This window comes from Haliaeetus albicilla, chromosome 3, assembly GCF_947461875.1.
Source record: "Haliaeetus albicilla chromosome 3, bHalAlb1.1, whole genome shotgun sequence".
Lineage (NCBI taxonomy): Eukaryota > Metazoa > Chordata > Aves > Accipitriformes > Accipitridae > Haliaeetus > Haliaeetus albicilla.
In genome coordinates this window covers 1233709-1251138 of record NC_091485.1, presented here as the reverse complement: position 1 = coordinate 1251138, position 17430 = coordinate 1233709, and positions in this window count along the sequence as shown.

The following is a 17430-nucleotide window of genomic DNA, read 5'->3' as shown; positions in this document are numbered from 1 at the left end:
AATTTTTTTTATTTTAAGGCAGGATTTAATTCTTTCCCCCCTCCCAGAGTTTAAGACACACACGTACCCCAATGAGCAAAACACAAGACCCTTCACGCAGGGTCACTTCCCATCACATTTCACACTGGGCATGACATGCCAGCTCAGATAAAATATAGAAGTGAAAGCCACGTGGTCCGGCACACAGCTCCCAGGCGCAGACGGCCGGCTTGCCCCCGGGGCGTCTTGAGAACATCTTCACCGGCCGGGTTCTGCTGCATGCAGAATAGCTGTGCTGCTCGTGGAGGTGCGGTGGGCTCACGTTTGGGGGCTGCAGTCCATTCCCCAGCTGTACTTTATGCCAAGGGGGAGGTGTTTGAGCTCATGTCTCCTGGCTCTGGAGAGGTCGGAAAGGTCCCGTCCCCACCACCTCCCGCCTCACCTTCCCCCCCAGCACCGCTCCGTCCAACCCAAGTGGGCTAAGGAGACGCTGCCGCTGCATGCCCAGGTGCACGCACCCCTGCAGCGAGCGCCGAAGGAGAAGGCGCGCTCCAGTCCTGAACTTCTGCAGCCCTTTCCCTGCTCCCCAAAAGCCCAGGCCACCGCACCTGCCTCTCTGTGCCCACTCCGTAGCTACACAGGAGCCACAACTAGTTGTTTTTCCCCCAGGCTGAAGTGCTACCGCTTACAGGTACCTTATGCAATCCCGTACGCGAGTTAGCTCTGCCCCAAGCAGGAACCTAATCAGGGTGAAGGTCAATTCCTGTGAAAATATCCTATGCTGCTGCTTGGTCTATCGTTCAAATTACTCAAGGTCAGTTTTTATTTAATCACGCTTCCTTCCACGATTTTTTCCCTCCAATATTAAAAAAGGCAATTAGATAACGAAGCATATGTAGCTTGTTTTCTTGGATTATTTCTCAGCTTTTTTCCTAAATTGTCACTGCCCCTTTGGACTTCGGCAGTGGGGTGGCTGCCAGGTTTCCACAGAGATGCAAACAAATTCTATGCAATAAAATATCATCTCTACATAATTTAAGCCCCAAATGTACATGGTGACAGTTTTATGTTTGAATAATATGAAAATCCAAGATATTGGATGTGAGTATAATTTAGGATCGAGAGCTGCAAATATTTCTGTGCCCTGGAATCCAGTTAAAATGCACTGTTGCACATGCTGTGTTTTGGTGGTGAAGTATTGCTTGCCTCTGATTGCTGCAGGGCAAGAGCTTTATTTTCCTAACCCGTGATTTAGTGCTTTCCACCCCCTGTAAAGTGTAACTAACAATGCCCTCTATGTGAGCCCTGGTAGCTGAGGGGACAAGGGGGAGATGGCCGCAGTGGGGAGACGGGAAGGGGAGAGAACAGAAGGGGAAAAAAAAGGGATGTCTGCAACGGGTAAACACATCCACAACTTGCCTTCTTAAAGAGCTGACGGCTGGATATTGGGCCAAAACCCCAATTAGATGGCGGCAGTGGAGCTCCACTGGTTTTGAAGGAGCTGAGCCAGCCTGGACCAGCTGAGAAGCTGGCCAGCAGTCTGGCGTTTGGTGCCCAAAGTGGTTGGAGCAGGGGAGGTTTGAAACTGTACTCCTCACGTACCGCGGAGGGGCCTGTGGGAATCGTGTTTGCTTTGGCATGGAAGTAGGTCAGCGTAGACCCAGCAGGTCCTGCAGTGAAAGGCTCCTTTCTGCTCTGAGTGATGGTAACTTCCATAAAGAGAGCAAATTCATTCCGAGATATGGCTTAACCCACATCCTTCTTTAATTCATAGGTCCTTGCGCAGTGCAGACCTCAAGGCGAGCCCGTGTGGACACTCTTGTCCCTATTTTCATCACTGGATGTCCTGTGTCTCCCCGCAGGGCACAGACCTCGTGGCGTTTTCCCTGGACACCTATTCCAGACTCCCTCTTTAGGCAGCGATCAGCAGAGAGAGTCTGCGTCAGGAATCTATGAACTCTGATGCATTTGCAACGTCTCCTTCCACAGCTGTGGGTCTGGGTTAGGGAAAGGAGCTGCTGCATTTCCTCCGTCTTCCCTTTGCCCTACAGAAAGTCCCTGAGAGCAAGTCTGTGCTAAGATTTTCCCATTTCTGGCACGCTTTCTGAAATTTGCTCTCTCCTTCCCTCCTGCCCTCTTCCCTTTTCCCGTGATACCAGCTCTGGCTCTGTCTGGTGAGAAAGATTATCTTCTCCCAGCACGTGAAATTAGGAACTAGCTGCGAGGAGAAAGTGGAGGTAGGTAAGAGAGTTCTCTCACCACAGGCAGCCCGGTGCAAAACGTTTCAAGCAGCGCAGGAAGGCCTGAACGAGGGAGGGATGCAGCAGAGCTGACGTCTCAGGATCCACCCCACAAAGGCCACCTTCGTTCAAAAAGATGACTAATGGGGCAGAGGACACGTGGACAGGGAACGGTGCCTGATTTCTGTTCTGATATAATAACCAGAGGATATCAAAAAGGAACAGCAGGCAACAGGTTTAAAACAGACAGCGATACTATGTCATGCAACTCGTAACAAGTAGTTTCCCAGTTTAATCACAGAATTTTGTGAAGGCCAAAAAATTTGTATGGGTTCAAAAAGTGATTGGCAAATACATTAAACTAAAAGAAAGTAACTCTGATGCAGGAAATCCCTGAGACACAAAACCTGGAGAACAGGGAACGGCTGAGGGAAATACCACTTTGTGTTTGCCCTGCTGCTATGCTCTCCCATAAGCATCTACATACTGGAAATCTTCCCAGTTAGGACACAGGGCTGGTGGGGCTTGGGCTGACCCAGTACCCTCACTGCTATCTTCAAAGGCCCAGCCAGCCAGGTGCTAAGTGTCACCAGACCTGCAGCACTTTTCTCTTCAGGAGCTCTGAAAATAGCAAGCTAGACCAACTTTCTAACAAGACCAACTACTGCCATGGAATTGGCAATTCCAGATACTCTGGACGGAAACTCCGAAGGCATTTTCCTTCCAGGTAGAGAGAAATGAATGCCCATGATATATACTGACTGTACTTACCTACGAAAACGCACCTAGTTGATGCATATTTAGTACGAGAGAGTCCTGATACATACTCGATTCAAAGGTACAACGGATACGCCACCGGTCCTGGGGAGATACACCAGTCATTCCTTGTTCGCTTCGTCTGGGCTCATGGTGTGCTGACATTCCTCACCTCGCTGCAGCCGTGGAAAAGCATGACAGGTAAGAAAAAGAAGGCATTTTGAAAGCCAGCACTGAATGCATTTTGTGTGGCAAAACTCCAAAGACAACTTTTTCCCATTAGCAATTCAGAAGGGTGGTGTTGGTATGGATAAAGGACACACGCTCACCGTGTTCTGGGGTGGATGCTGATCCCTGAATGATGGCACTGTTTACTTCTGATGCCACGTGATCTCTCTTCCAACTTTATTACAACAGACCCCAGAAATCCTGACCCAGAACACATGTCTATTGTCTTGTGGAGGCATTTCGAGCTGCTGCAGTACCTTGGTTTTGTTGCGGGCTGGTGAATGGTAATCGCCTCTCGATTGATATTTGGTGATGTTAAATGTGGCAACCTGAGCAAGACTCTGGGCTCCCAGTTAGAAACGCTTTATCACCAAAGGATTTTCTTTATTCAGGTTAGCTGTTACGTCACAGCACACCACACCGCGATACTGACAGGGTGCCATTCAGGCTTCTCAAGATCTTAGGAATGCAAGTAATATTTACCATTTAAAGGCTGTGCTAGTAGCATGTCTGTTTTTTTGATAGCAAAACCTCTGTAGTTCTGTCTTACAAGTATCTAGGATTTCTTTTTAACAAATGCAGAGCAGACACCACAGCTTACTGCTCACGGTTTCTTCTAAATTATAGAATCTATGTCATGATGTCAAGTCTGCTTGTTAGGAATAATTGGAAATATCTCACTGCTATCTGTCTGGAATAAACATCTCATGCTCTGAATGCCCCTGTGTCAGCTAAGGAATATGTTAATATTGAACATGTGAACTTACTAATTCCCGGCTGAATGAGGATTTATGGCCTGATAGCACTTAACAGTGGAACAGATCATTCGTCACAACAAACCGATTATGAACATTTATGGGAAAACGGGACAGCATACGCGAATTCTAGATCCTGTGACCCTCCCTCACATCCAACCCTCCCTCGGCGAGCGGCCGTAACACCTCCTGCCTTCCAGGTGCAGTGATTGCTCAGTGGAGCAGCAGTAGCATATTTACAGATAGGGGACCAATGATGTGTTCCTTCCACTCCCCAATTTCTCTTGCTCCAGCTCCCTAGCTCTGGATACGTTACACAAAACAGAAGCTATATTAATCCCAATTCAGCATGTTTGAATTGGCAAATGTTGTGTGAACTATGAGCTGTTGCTTTAGGGTTTTGGGGGGACCTACCTGAAGTTCCTGAAGCTAATGAGGACAAGGAAGGAAAACTGTTTTCTTTCAATGGATTTTATGTGATTAGTTTCAATGGGATCTTCAGAGATTCAGTTCACACTACTTGTAAAATCACACTACTGCATGAAGAACCATCAGACTCAGAGGAAAAATGTATGACTGAATTAATGTATTTATTTAGTGGGTCTCAGTTCAGTGTTGAGGTCTGTTTAATTTAACTACATGTTCGCTCCCTTCATCCTTTGTTCTGGTTATTACTGTTTGTCACACACCCCTTTTAAGAAGGTGATGTCAGGTTCTAGGACTTTGTACACCTTAACATAGACATCTATGCAGCTGGCTTACCTGATGTGGTGACCATTGCTCCATCAGATCTGATATTAAACCTTCAGAAATAATCTCATCGGACTGATCTTGCTACCTATTTGATTTCTTCAGTATAAATTATATACCTAATTGTCACAGTAGTTTCTGGACACTTCATAACCGTAGTATACTAGTTATCCCTGTTAGCTTTGATATTGCATGTAAGAGAGTTGGAGCCTACCTCTGAGAAAGAATTAATTAAGAAGAGGGATGAAGATGTCTTAGGGACAAACTCTCAAATACCGAGAAGATGTCCTGACGCACAGTTTTTTATGCAAATTAACTTACCCTATTCTGGGATTTCAGTAATTCTTTGGATCTTGCCGAGTGTGATATGCGAGACTGCTACTTGCTTAAACTATTCTGTAACAAATCCACTATTTGGTGGTTTGTTTTTGTTTTCATTCAAGTTCTCACTGCTCTGTAAGTATAGAAAATAAAAAAATCCATGAATGTGGTTTGAGCATGAGGATTAGACTGGATGACTACATGGGTCTAAAGGTGCAAAGATTTTGAGTATTTACTTTTTTTTTTAGTAAAACCCATCCAATCTATTTTAGTTTGGTCAAGGATGGATCTGATCTCATTTCTACTTATATTACACAGGAGTTCATCCACCGCTTCAATGGGCAGAACCCTCTACTATGGTCAAGAGTAGTATAGTCAAGTTTATACCAGAGTTCCCATTTCAGCTTGATTTTCAAATCTTTTCATTTTATGTGTCTCTAAAATCATGATGTGGTATACCGAAGAGCTGACTCCCTGCAGGTAATAAAATATTTTGCGGAGTTTTATTGGGGGGGAGAGGGAGAAAAGGTACAGGACTTGAACTGTAACTGTCAAAGAAAATGGGAATTTTACACTGGGGTGAAGGTAGACTTAATTGAGAGACATGAGGGAAGAGGAAGGAGTGAGAAAAGGGAGAGACATCTATGTGTACTGGGAAATAAAAAAAACATGTTGTATAGGCCAATACTGCCGTGACAGATAGAGGATAACGAAGAAGTTAGCATTTCCTTAATCCTCCTGGTCTTTTTAAAATAAATCACTGTTTCATATGGTGAGTCTCACTTTCTTCACACCCATTTCCATCATACAGGATTAAGTAACAAATCGGTTGTCTTCTCAGGAAGAAATGTGCCAAAACACATACTAAATCCATGAATAAAACTATGAGACACAAGTCTTCCTCTTACTTCAATCTAGATATCCTTTATTTTCTAAATTTGAACTTGCTGTCTTTGCCTGCACAGTACTGTTTTCTGGAAGAGCTTGGATTTGTGAACATCACAACACGTCCTAAGCTAAATTTTGTTTTCCTCTAGTTATGTTCTATTTTGCTACTGCTCAGAATTGCAGCCATCTCAAGGTAATATCTCCAGAAAGTTTAAAAGACAAGTTAAAAGCCTGTACTAGCTTAAGACCCTATAGCTATCTTACCCTTCCAGCTTTTATTTCCATCTGAGTTTTCATCCTTTCTCTTTTTCATCAAAACCCGAAGATGGGGAGCGGAAAATGTCTTGTGGTAGAAAGGAGAAGCAGCAGTTCTGTGGCACCTGTTCTCTTTGATCTCCTGCTGGTTGGCCACTGATCACAACCGCTCACACTGCACGACGTATCTGTCCTTCTGCCCCTTCTTGTCCTCTTCTTCCCAACGGCAAACCGCCCTTCCCTCCACAGACCATCTCTTCCACCTTTGCAGCTCATTCTGGTTACCTTCCTTTCTTACCGATGTAGTTTCGCGGCTTGACTATGCACTATGCACATGCACTATGCACTATGTTATTTCCTCCAGAAACACAAATTGATGCGTATGGTCTACCACGTGTTTACATTGACTTTAGAGAATTTTGGATGTAATCCTCTCCTGCAAAGTATGGACTGTAAAGCAATATGTTATTTCTTCCTTGTTGGTTCTAGAGTGTTCCATGTAATACTGCAAACTCAGTCCTCGCCTTGCACACAGCATTCAGAAAGTTGCTGAATGTTGCTTCTGTACTGTACATTTATTGACTGAAACATTTGAGTTGTTGCTTTTCACACTGGTAATTTTAGAGCACAGATGCCTAGCATGTTTACTCACATACCAGGGCTCACATTTAATGAGCAAAATGTCAAGTATATTGTTATCCACCATAAAAACTGTGAAAAATATCCTTGCCATCTGCAGTGTGCCTTCTGCTTCAGCCTAAAAGACTTTTACAAGCAATTATATTAAATTAACATTAAAGTCAATATTTATAAATGGAACCACCTCTAAAGGGCCGGATCTTCTCCCCTCCCACACCCCCTGTTCCTCCGGGAGTTAACGAGCTGGGGAGGAGGCTGGGCACAGGAAGGGGAGCCGAGTCGCGCTTGGCTCCTGGTTGCAGTCAGCCGGAATAATCTCTCCGCGCTAAGGAAGAAGCGGAAACAGAAGAGTGGCACTAAACGGTATTGACAGTGTCTGAGGGCCAGATCCCGTGCTGATGTCAGTTGGCGTAACGTCATTGTCTTCACTGAAGTGACGCAGCAAGCATAAATCAGCACGGCTCAGCCGACTTACGTAGCATGATGTTTGATTTGTGCCAGCTGAGGATTGAGCCCAAAATAACATTCATGAAATGGATGGTGGATAGCAAAGCTGAAACTGGGATTTGATAGACTGCCACAAAACAAGATAGCATCTTCCCAGAAAATATTTTCTACTTCTCCACCAAATGTAAGCCTCTCTGGGGCAAGAACCAACCATTTGTTCTAACTTTTTATGGTGCTGAGGACAATGGAGATCTCGTCTGTCGCTAAAGCCTCTAGCTTGTCCTGCAAGAGTAATAAAATTAATAACTACTACAAAAATGTTCTTCTCCAGACAGGCTATGACATTTTTGCTCTTACAAAGCCTTCCATCCCAGCATGATTAGTGTGTTGCAGGACTGAGATTTAAGCACATTTTGAAAAAATGCTGTTGTCCACTGCTGTTATCCCAACGTCCAGAAGCAGCTGAAATTCCAGCCGGACCTTTATGGGGCAGAGCCGACGAACCAAAGCCAGAACATGCTCCCTCGGAGAGGCGAGCAAAGATAACTTTTGCCATTTGTTCCAGCTGTTCTGCCAAGTCGCCCACATACCCTCGGCTCCACCAGGCTCATCTGAACTGCAGTCTAGCACGGACGTCATGAAAGCTGGCCGCTCCCACGACTGGAGGCTAATGAAACGGAGAAAGGTAGCATAACCATATAATTGTCACTGCCTTGCCTTTTCCCTGTACACATGTTGAACAAGAGGATCAGGGAGAAAATTGCTGCAGTAATTAGCAAACATAGCATAAATATTTATCAAGGAAACCCCAGGTCAAATGGATTTTAAAAATTTTATTTAGAGTTGTTTAGATGTAAACATATTTCCTTAATTGGACTTTAAGAAGGGCACTCACATGCTTCCTTTTGAGCATTTTTAATATAATCATCTCTTGGGCAATTAGGCCACTCGCTAAGCCACAAATCTTATCTTTCACACTGGTGAGTCATAAATAAGGACTGAGTCACAAATAGACCAGACAGACAAATGGTGGCAGGAAGGAAATAAGATTGGCTGTGAATATATTTAGGCTGGAAATTAGAAGATGGCTGCAGACTACCTGAGGAGTGCAATTCTGATACAGTTTTCTAACTGGGAGGAATTGAGGGGAGAGAAGTAACTTAAATTGCTTTACCATTTAGCTTGATAAGCTCATGAAAAGGATTGTACGCTAAGTAGGAGAATTTCTTAAGACTGAATTGGACAATAGGAGCCCTCAAGTATTCAGTTTCTGCCTGCCACGACTATCTGCAAAGTAGAGGGTTGGCGGCCTGATTACCCAAGTTGTCCCAGCCAGTGCCGCTGTTATCAGTGGTCCTTAGGACTGACAGCAGGGACTTACAGCCCCTTACGGCAGGGCCAGATGGCCCAGGTACAACTACGCCAGCGTCATCACACATTCAAGGCTCTATTTAATGCAGAATCTAGCGTTTGCATTGTGAGTTTGCAGCGGTGCGGCTTCGGTGCAAAACCCTCCTGTCAGAGGAAGGGAGAACAGCTTGACTTCTTATGATTGCATTCGAGGTCAAGTTCAATTATGGGGTACTCAATGATGGGCTGCACCTAATAAGATGGAGATCAGCTAATAGCTCTATCAGCTAATGAAATGTTTTCCACTGTTTGACCAGCACAATGACTTTCCGTCGTGCAATCAGAGTTCCTGGGAACTGTTGTAATACAAATAATGGGACTTAGGATGTTGGGCTACTCTTTACTGGCTTCTGTATTTTTCAAGGACAAAGGGAGACTGGGATTTTTGCTGGTCATGGAAGACAATTTACTTACTTCCTTTGTGTAAGTAACACTGAATATGCTGATGTACCAAATAATATAGGCTGGAAGGGTGTCTGAGTACATGAATGCTATCTGTTAAATGAACAAAGTCCCATGTCTGTCAAAGCATGGGTTTCACTGCGCCTTCCAGTTCCACACCAGCTCTGTTCTGCACTAGCAGCCTTGTCTCTAAATGTGATCCTTGCTTTGCTGTGACATGGTGTGTCTCAAAAATGTTGTGCTTTTAATCAGTCCCTACAGCACGGATGTACATCCCGTACCATATTGGCCACATCAAGTGTTTTTACCGGTATATCCAGGGCACAGCCTGCTCCCTCTTGTTCGCTTTCCTGCATGCCCTTTGGTCTCTGTCCTATCACATGATACAGGTACTGGTGTTTCCCAGAGATATTCATGCTTGGTTATGCAGCAGGAATGCATATGACATGATCTTGAAATTATATAGCCATGTATGATTATCATGTGATACCAGATGCCTGCATTTTCTTATGATGAGGGCAATGTTCCCCAGCCAGCGCTCTGCGCATCTGAATGAAAGGATCCTTCGATTGCAAGTATCAGGGCTATCTGTCCACAAGGTTCAGTACTATTATTTTAGGGTCAGTTACTACTGCTTGTTTTCTGCAAACTTACAATTAGGTACTTTTTTCCTGTTCTGGAGATATAATTCTATTTCTTGCTGTTTCTTAACATTTGGTCAGTCCACACATGGCAATAGAAAGGTGCCCTACCTCATTGCCTCACTGTGTGGGAAGGTTTTAAGTAGACAAAAACCATAAAGGCCTCAATGTATCTCAATTCAGTTTTCTAGAAATAAAGAACAATTAAAATATTAGTATGTAAGCAATTAAAATGAAAAGTGACTTTTAACTATACAATATGCGTTGCAGAGTTTACAGATGAAGAAATCAAGTCTGACTTGAACTTGCACTTTGACCTCACTGGGAACAGAATTGCATGCTAGTATATAACACAGCCTGTTTTCTTGAAAAGTGGCCTGTCAGGGTATGAGTGTCAGCATTGAAATACATTCAGATTAATACATTAATTAAATTCTATAAAGCAAAAGACCTTTTTTAAAAGTAAAGTATATTTGTTGTTTGCATAGTAACTTTCTGAACTGCTAGTTGAAAAAAGGGATTTGCCTCTCCAGAAACTTGTCTTTTTTGTCTCCTATGTGGTTTGCCATTGGTTCAGCTTTCTTTTTCTCCTTCGCTAACCTACATGGTGAAGATCATTCTAAAAGGATTTCTGTTTTGAAAGAGTCAACTTTCAAAAATCCCTGAGAAATCACCCTTCCATAAGCACAAACCAAAATCTTTGTGAGGTGAATCCCCACTTCAAATCATGCCAAAGTTCCCAAATCTAAGTGCTGTTGTGAGCTTTGCAAACCATGCCATGTATCTCACACAACACACACCTGCAGATAACGTTTGGCTGATACATGTTTTTCTAGCTCCACTTCTATAGTGAGTTTATACCCATGTAAGATCTGCTGTTGCAAATATGTGCTGTAATTTACAGCAGAGTTGTTTGCTGTGTGCCCAACGCTGTTCACGCTTGAGGGTTTTCCTTTTGATCTCACTGTGTATAGAATAAGGTCCGAGGAGTATGCAAGCCTTCTCCCACAATCAAAGTAACTTATTTATACCGTCCCCCAACATTTGGGCTGAAGTTCTTCACATTTCAATATCATGGCTGTATTGGCTAATATATCAGTGTAAGCAGCAGGAAAATCTTCCTGCTTTTTCCATTGTAAAAATGTCTCTTTCATTACCGAAGAGTTTGCTTGGCCTTGACTAGGGAAGCATACTGACTGCCTGTTCATGGAGAGTTTGATCGTCTCAGCAGGTTCCCTGTATCCAGCTGTGCTGCAGGGTATAACGCCTAGCCAGCATTCGCTTTCAGAATTTCAGTTCCACTTTAAACAAGTGCTTAACTTGTCCAAGAGGTGCTCTGTGTTGGCAAGTAGTTTCAGGAGTATCCGGGTACACCACAGGGTGAGCCTACCGAGCACAGCCCAGAACTGAGCTGCTCTGGGTCCTGGTCCTGGCACACGCTTTCTTCCATGACTTGGGAAAGTCTCTTTTTGCCAATGGCTTTGCCTCTGCCTCTAATTAGCATCCCTTAATTTCACATGCTTGGTGTTTGCATGCCAAGCTTGTGGCAGAACGCTGGGATTTTAGAGAAGCTGATTTTTCTTCAGATGGAGAATGGGATCTCTTGGAAAACTGTGAGCATGGGAATGGTGCAAACATAACTTCCACACGCATCAGTTCCCCCCATGCTAAAGCAGAGAAATCCTACTCACTGTGCTACCAGGGCACTATAAAACTACATTTGTTACTGTTTGTAAAAGGCAGCAGGTTTCTTAGATCAATACTGCTACTGAAGTACAAAGTAATAGTACTTCTTGAGGAGGAAGAGGATTGCCTTTTGAGTTGCCATCTGCTCCTGGCCTGACTCCAATTGCTTCCTGGTGAGTAATCTGAAGGCAATTTTTTAGAATCAATTTTCTATCACATTTTCACAATATGACATATGTAGCTCTAGGTCTTAAAGAGGGAGCAACAATCCACCAGTAGTCCGCCTCCCACTGTAGAAGCAAATCCTCTAAATTAGAGGATAGTAATTAGACAGATTCATTGATTTGCTGTAAATATCCTTGCTGTATCGTCACCCCATTGTGGTTCACAGAATGAAGTCTTTTTTTTTTTTTTTTTATATGGCATTTTCTAAATGATCTCATCCCTGAGGCATGGGTGAAATAAAGGTCAGTTCAAATGCTTCCCAAACAATAACCAGTGTAAGAGGATCACCAAATCTTTGGGGGGAGGAGGGAGAACCTACGAAGCGATCAATGTAAGACGAGAAATGTGTCATCTGCCTTCTCAGAACAAGGGCTGCTGGAACAGAACCCACACGCTTAAGGTGGGCATGCGCTCTCAGAGGAGCCACATTCCTGCTTCACAGGAGCATCCTCAGTGGAGCCCCAGTCCTGCTGAGGCCTTCCAGCCGTTCAGCAGCACGCCTGTGTCTTCTTCACAGGGTACTGCGTGTGAGAAAGGTGCTTGATCAAGGAGAAAGGACTGATCTTGCCTGGTAGGTGTAATTGTCCTGAAAGTCTTTTCTGCAGAGATATTTTCTGTTCACTTTCACTAATCTTTTTCAGCTCCAAATGGCTTACAGTATTAGGCAGAAGTGCACCTTTACACTACTAAGTTTAGAAAAATAGAATAAATCATAGCTAAATCTTAGGCTATTGGTGACAAGCTTGCCTGCCCCAAACTTCCAGCTATAGACGGTGAGAAATTCCTGAGGAGCGCCAGCGGATCTCCTCTCACCCGCTGCAGTAGCTCCTGCGAGACTCCCTCAGACTTCTCACTGCCTGTGGACCTGCAGTGCTGCTGAAGATGAATGTCTGGGCTACTATGTTGTATCACATCTTTGTTTTTCTACGTCACACCTGATAAAGCATCAGAAGAAAACAATTAGGGGCAACTTGACCTTAGTAACTTTAATTACATTATTTGATAACCAGATGAACAATGCCCCAAAATTTACTTCTCAAGAATGTTGCAAATCACACTAAGAATATATGCAGATCATTTGCATACATCTGACAATCGCAGAAAGGACGTCCTTTGACAAAGAACAGCCTTCACAGTTTTGAGAGGAGAGGAGATCTGCCTTCTGTCAGGATAGCAACTCCAGGGCAGTCCTTTCTGTTTTGAAAGATTGCTCTCTTAACAAAGGATGTATATCACAAGAACAATTTGTCCTCCAAGTTTTTCTCTATAATAAAGATACGGTAAATGCCTGCTTCTGGCCGGACAATCTGAAGTGCAAGTCCCATCAGGATTTGCAAATGAGGAATGCGGTCTCTGCTGACAGAGGCATTCTCTGAGCACACCTACCAGATTCAGCCTAGTACAGATAGTGGGAAAAGATGACAGATCTGGCCATCTCCTTCTTACAATTCAATTAGATGAACCTTACCAGGTGGAGAGAAAACACAGTTTAAAATCTCTTCTTTGCTTGAAGTGGGATACCCTTCCAAAGAAATTGGCCCTCTCCCCAGGTTGGATGATATTCTGGCATGAGATTCTTTCAGTCTGTCTTTTTAAAATAGCTTTGCATTAGATCATTAACTGAGAAGAGCAGGAAGTTAAAACAGTACATGACAGTTAAAACAGTACGTTGGAAACCTTTCTTACATTGGAGAGTGAAAGTCAGGTCTCTCCTGTCCTAGAAGGGTGTGCTAACTGCCACGCCTCAGGGTCATTCTAATGCTCTGTCCTCCTTGGCCGATTAAATATTTTTCCAAACAAAAGGAAATCATTTAGACAGGAGGAGGACTTCTTACTCCTCTTGTATAGCTGAATAAATAGACAAGGTTTGTAGAAAATGTAATTTTGAATCACTGCAGACACAACTTGCATTTTAACGCAAGTTCTCAATACCCTGCATAAGCAGCCTACCCCCTGTTTGCTATGGATGGAGCAGGGGTATCTCCTTCTGCCAGCTGATTTCCGAGAAAGGTTTGGCTTAATTGGCTAAGGAGAGTTTGTAAGAGATTACAACTTTATGACAAGGGATTAATTCAGATGATAATGCAGTGTACATTTGTTTTGGTTTGCTGATTTTTTGGTAATTCCTGCACCAGGAAAGCAAAATATGACCTCCTTTGGAAACAGCAGTCTAAATACAAGAAGTCCAGTCCAGACCTGAATTGACTATCAGACATCTGTGTTCTGCTCATTTAAAGCCACGTGATGGGAATGCTCTCAAAACTCCACATCGGCCTGCCCTGGAGAGCGGCACGAGATGTGAAGTGGCTGCCGTAGAGCCTGGTGGTGCCTACAGGACAGAGGGAGAACCTGCCCAATGCACGCCCCGGCTCTGCATCCCTCCCCGACGAAAGGCACGCCGACACCTTCCGAGGCTGCGCTGCACCGAGGGGCACTTCACGTCGGAGGACGCTGGGATCTGCACGCAGCCCGGCGCACAAACCGAGGGAAGATCTGGTTTGGGTCCAGTACAGCTAGATAGCTGTGTCTCTTCTCTCAGCTTGGTAGAATCTGCTTCTGTGTAATCCCTTCTTGTTTACATCGCTGAAAGGTTTCTGGTTTTCGGATGCCACTGGCTTGATGATCCTGCTACAGCAGCGGTGAAAATATGCGCCTAAAAGCTTCAGAATGCAGGGCAAGTTATGGCATTGAAGATTTTCTTGTTGTCTTTATTCTTATTTTATTCCCACCCTGCCCTCCTCCCCCCCCCCCCCCAGCAACCAGGAAAAGACTCAAGATGAAATCACGGTCGCGCTAAGCTCCCTAAGAGTTTTGCCACTGACTGTAGTGTGGCTGGATTTCATTCTGAGTCACAGCTCTCATTGCGTTCTCTCCTCCTCTGTGGCAAACCTGTGAATGAGCACTACATGTTTTGAATAAATCCCGATTTCTCATGTCAAAAATGAGAATATATAGTATAGCTTGAACTGACTCTCCTCCTATTGCAGTATAATTTTGAATTTTTCTTCCCATCTAGTGTTATCTGGCATCCTAGCTGAAAACTTATTATGCATCTGGAAAGCAGCTGACTTTGATTTGGAAAAAGCGGAACACTTTCAACATGTCATTTCGCTTAACATCTTCGATGTCCCTTAAAAGTACCCATTTTCTTTATCATTTTATCGGAACAGAGAGAATACAGCAATTTATAGTTATTAATGTTGAATCAGTCAATGTATTAATTGTGGGGCTAGCACTGGGAACAGATGTGTTTTTGTAGAAGGGTGGGCTGAATGTACTCATCTTTTTAATGCTGTTTCTGTTTGGATGATCAGTATCTCTTAAAATTCCCTTCTCTCTACCACCTTGTGTAACTGCTCTATTTTGTACAGCCCAGAAAGAGCACATCTCTCTCACTGGAGCTTACGACTCCATCTCAAATTACAAAATGTCCCTGACTATTCAGCCTTTTCAAAAAGCTGTAAATAGAGATATAACTTACCTAGCAACAAAAAGTAGATCTCCACAATGTAGTCTATGAACACATTGAGTTTATTCAGTTATGGTCATGCCATAGCTCTTCTTTTTCTGTCGCTAGTGTTTTAGAGACCGACTATAGAAAAAGTCTTTTCTATACGCAGCTAATGTTAGGAAATCCTCTCTATAACAACTGGGCAGAAGATGAACTATCTAAACTTCTAAAATTAATGTACTTGATGCAGTTTCTGCTGGGTCAGGTAAAAAACAGAATTGAGTGAATACTGGGGGAAAACACATAAAGTTTTGAAAATGTCAGTCTTTTGGTGAATATTGAAATACAATCTGTAACCTTTAGCCCAATATGGCTGTATTTAGTGAACGTTTTTACAAACATGTTTAGTTTCTTTCTTGGCGCTTTCCTTTCCCCTTTCAGCTTTCAACCTCCACCACACAGTGATATAAAAAGTATAATGGAAAAGAAGGATGTAGATGGAAAGGAAGGAGAATGTTTCCCCACCTCTATCTTAACATTAAAAAGACATGGTTTTTTTCTGGATAGCTTTTAAAAATATTTGAAGCGTTTGCTTCAGCTATAGTACAAGCAAAGAAATATTAATTTCCAGTTGGTTTTGTTCCGGATTAAGCCTTATTAAAATTCTAATGTGTTAGAAGACTTCCTGTCTATTTAAGGTGAAAAGCCTTGTCCATGACAAAAGAAACTTATTACCATTTCAAAGGTTGGTCAGCATTTTTGCCTATATACCTACTAGGTAATAATGACCATGTTGACCCTTTTTTGATCACTGAAGTCTTTTATCAGTGTATTCTACTAGTTAAAGATGATGCTCAATGCCGACTTTCATATAATGCTTTCATGAAAGTGCCTTTGAGAATGAAAGCAGTGGCCAGATTCTGATCTCTCCTCTTCAGATCTTCTGCTATTGGATTTTCATTTCCTAAATCAATGTAATAGAAAAGAAAATTATGCCTGTTCTCAGAATATATATGAAATCTAAGAATGTTTCCAAAGAAAACATCATATCTACTAGACAGTTTTCATTAGTCAATTTAATAAAACTTTAAAATGACCTTTTTCGCTCTTGGAGCTAACTGAATTGTGAGCTCAGTGTCCTTTGGATAAGTTCCAAAAAGGAAAGTCACCCTGCAGAGTTCAAGTCTCTGCGGAAAGCAAACCAAGTCCGCTGTACTTGAACTCCAACAGCCATTTATTATTAGGTCTTGAGTCTTAAACGTAGCACCAGACAGACAGAGAATGCCTATGTTCTGCTTATATTTCAGAGCTGTTTCTGAAGCCTTAAGACATGAGAAACTTACGTTAATGTAAGTTTTCTGAGGAGTAAAAAACGGCAAAGAGGGCATCTTCGGGGCTTTCCTGATATTTTGAGTAGTAAATTGGAGACTAAACTGATGTCCTAAGCCCAGTTGTACCACAGGCTCCGAGCTCGGCAGTTGCAGGGTAGCAAGACCCTCTCCAGCTAGGAGGGGACTGCACGCCCTGTCCTCTTCTCCCCCGGCGCTCCGATCCCCCTGAGCACGGCCGGGGAGTCCCATTAGTTCTTCCATCAGAGGTCAGTGGGCTCGGTCTTCTCTAACCTTAACCTTAACCACTGCAGAGAAGGAGAAAATGGGGAGCTGGGACAAACTTCTCCTGGGCACGATTCCCTGGCACCGATGTCCCGAAGGCACCGAGGCTTCTGCGCTGGTGTTGGCCTTTACTTTTTGGACTATCCTTGAGCAGGAATAATGTTTACGCAGTCGCAGAATGTTATTGCCGTCTTTATTTCTTGTGTGCTTTTTCTTGCAGAAAATGACAAATTTTTTCCTCTTAGAGAAAATATTGGCATTTTAGGCTGTTATTTTCATGATATGGCATACTGTAGGTTTTTTTCAGAGATCTGTTAGTTAAGGGAAAAGAAGATGACTATCATGAGTATGTCCTTCAGTGCCATTGAAAGGATGAATCGCTGCTTCTACATTTAACAGTTTTAACGGTGCTATTTTGGATAAACAATTTTATGACAGTACAGTTTTGTCTTGAATGACACAGCTGTAGTCTAGGAGACTAAACATATCTTTCCTAGTGTTTTTCTTTGTCAGAGGAGTATTTTCAATACTCATGTGTATCTATTTTTTTTAACCCACCACAAAATGAAAAATATTATACTGTTAAGAGATGGGCAGTCTCTTATTTTTGTATGTATTTATTAGAAAGAAATTTAAGTACAGACACATGCTTAATAATAATCCAATTGAACTTTTTATCATTGTCAAAGGCATTTGTAGAGGAATCCATCTACTCTTCTGATTTCCATACGAGTCAATTTAATG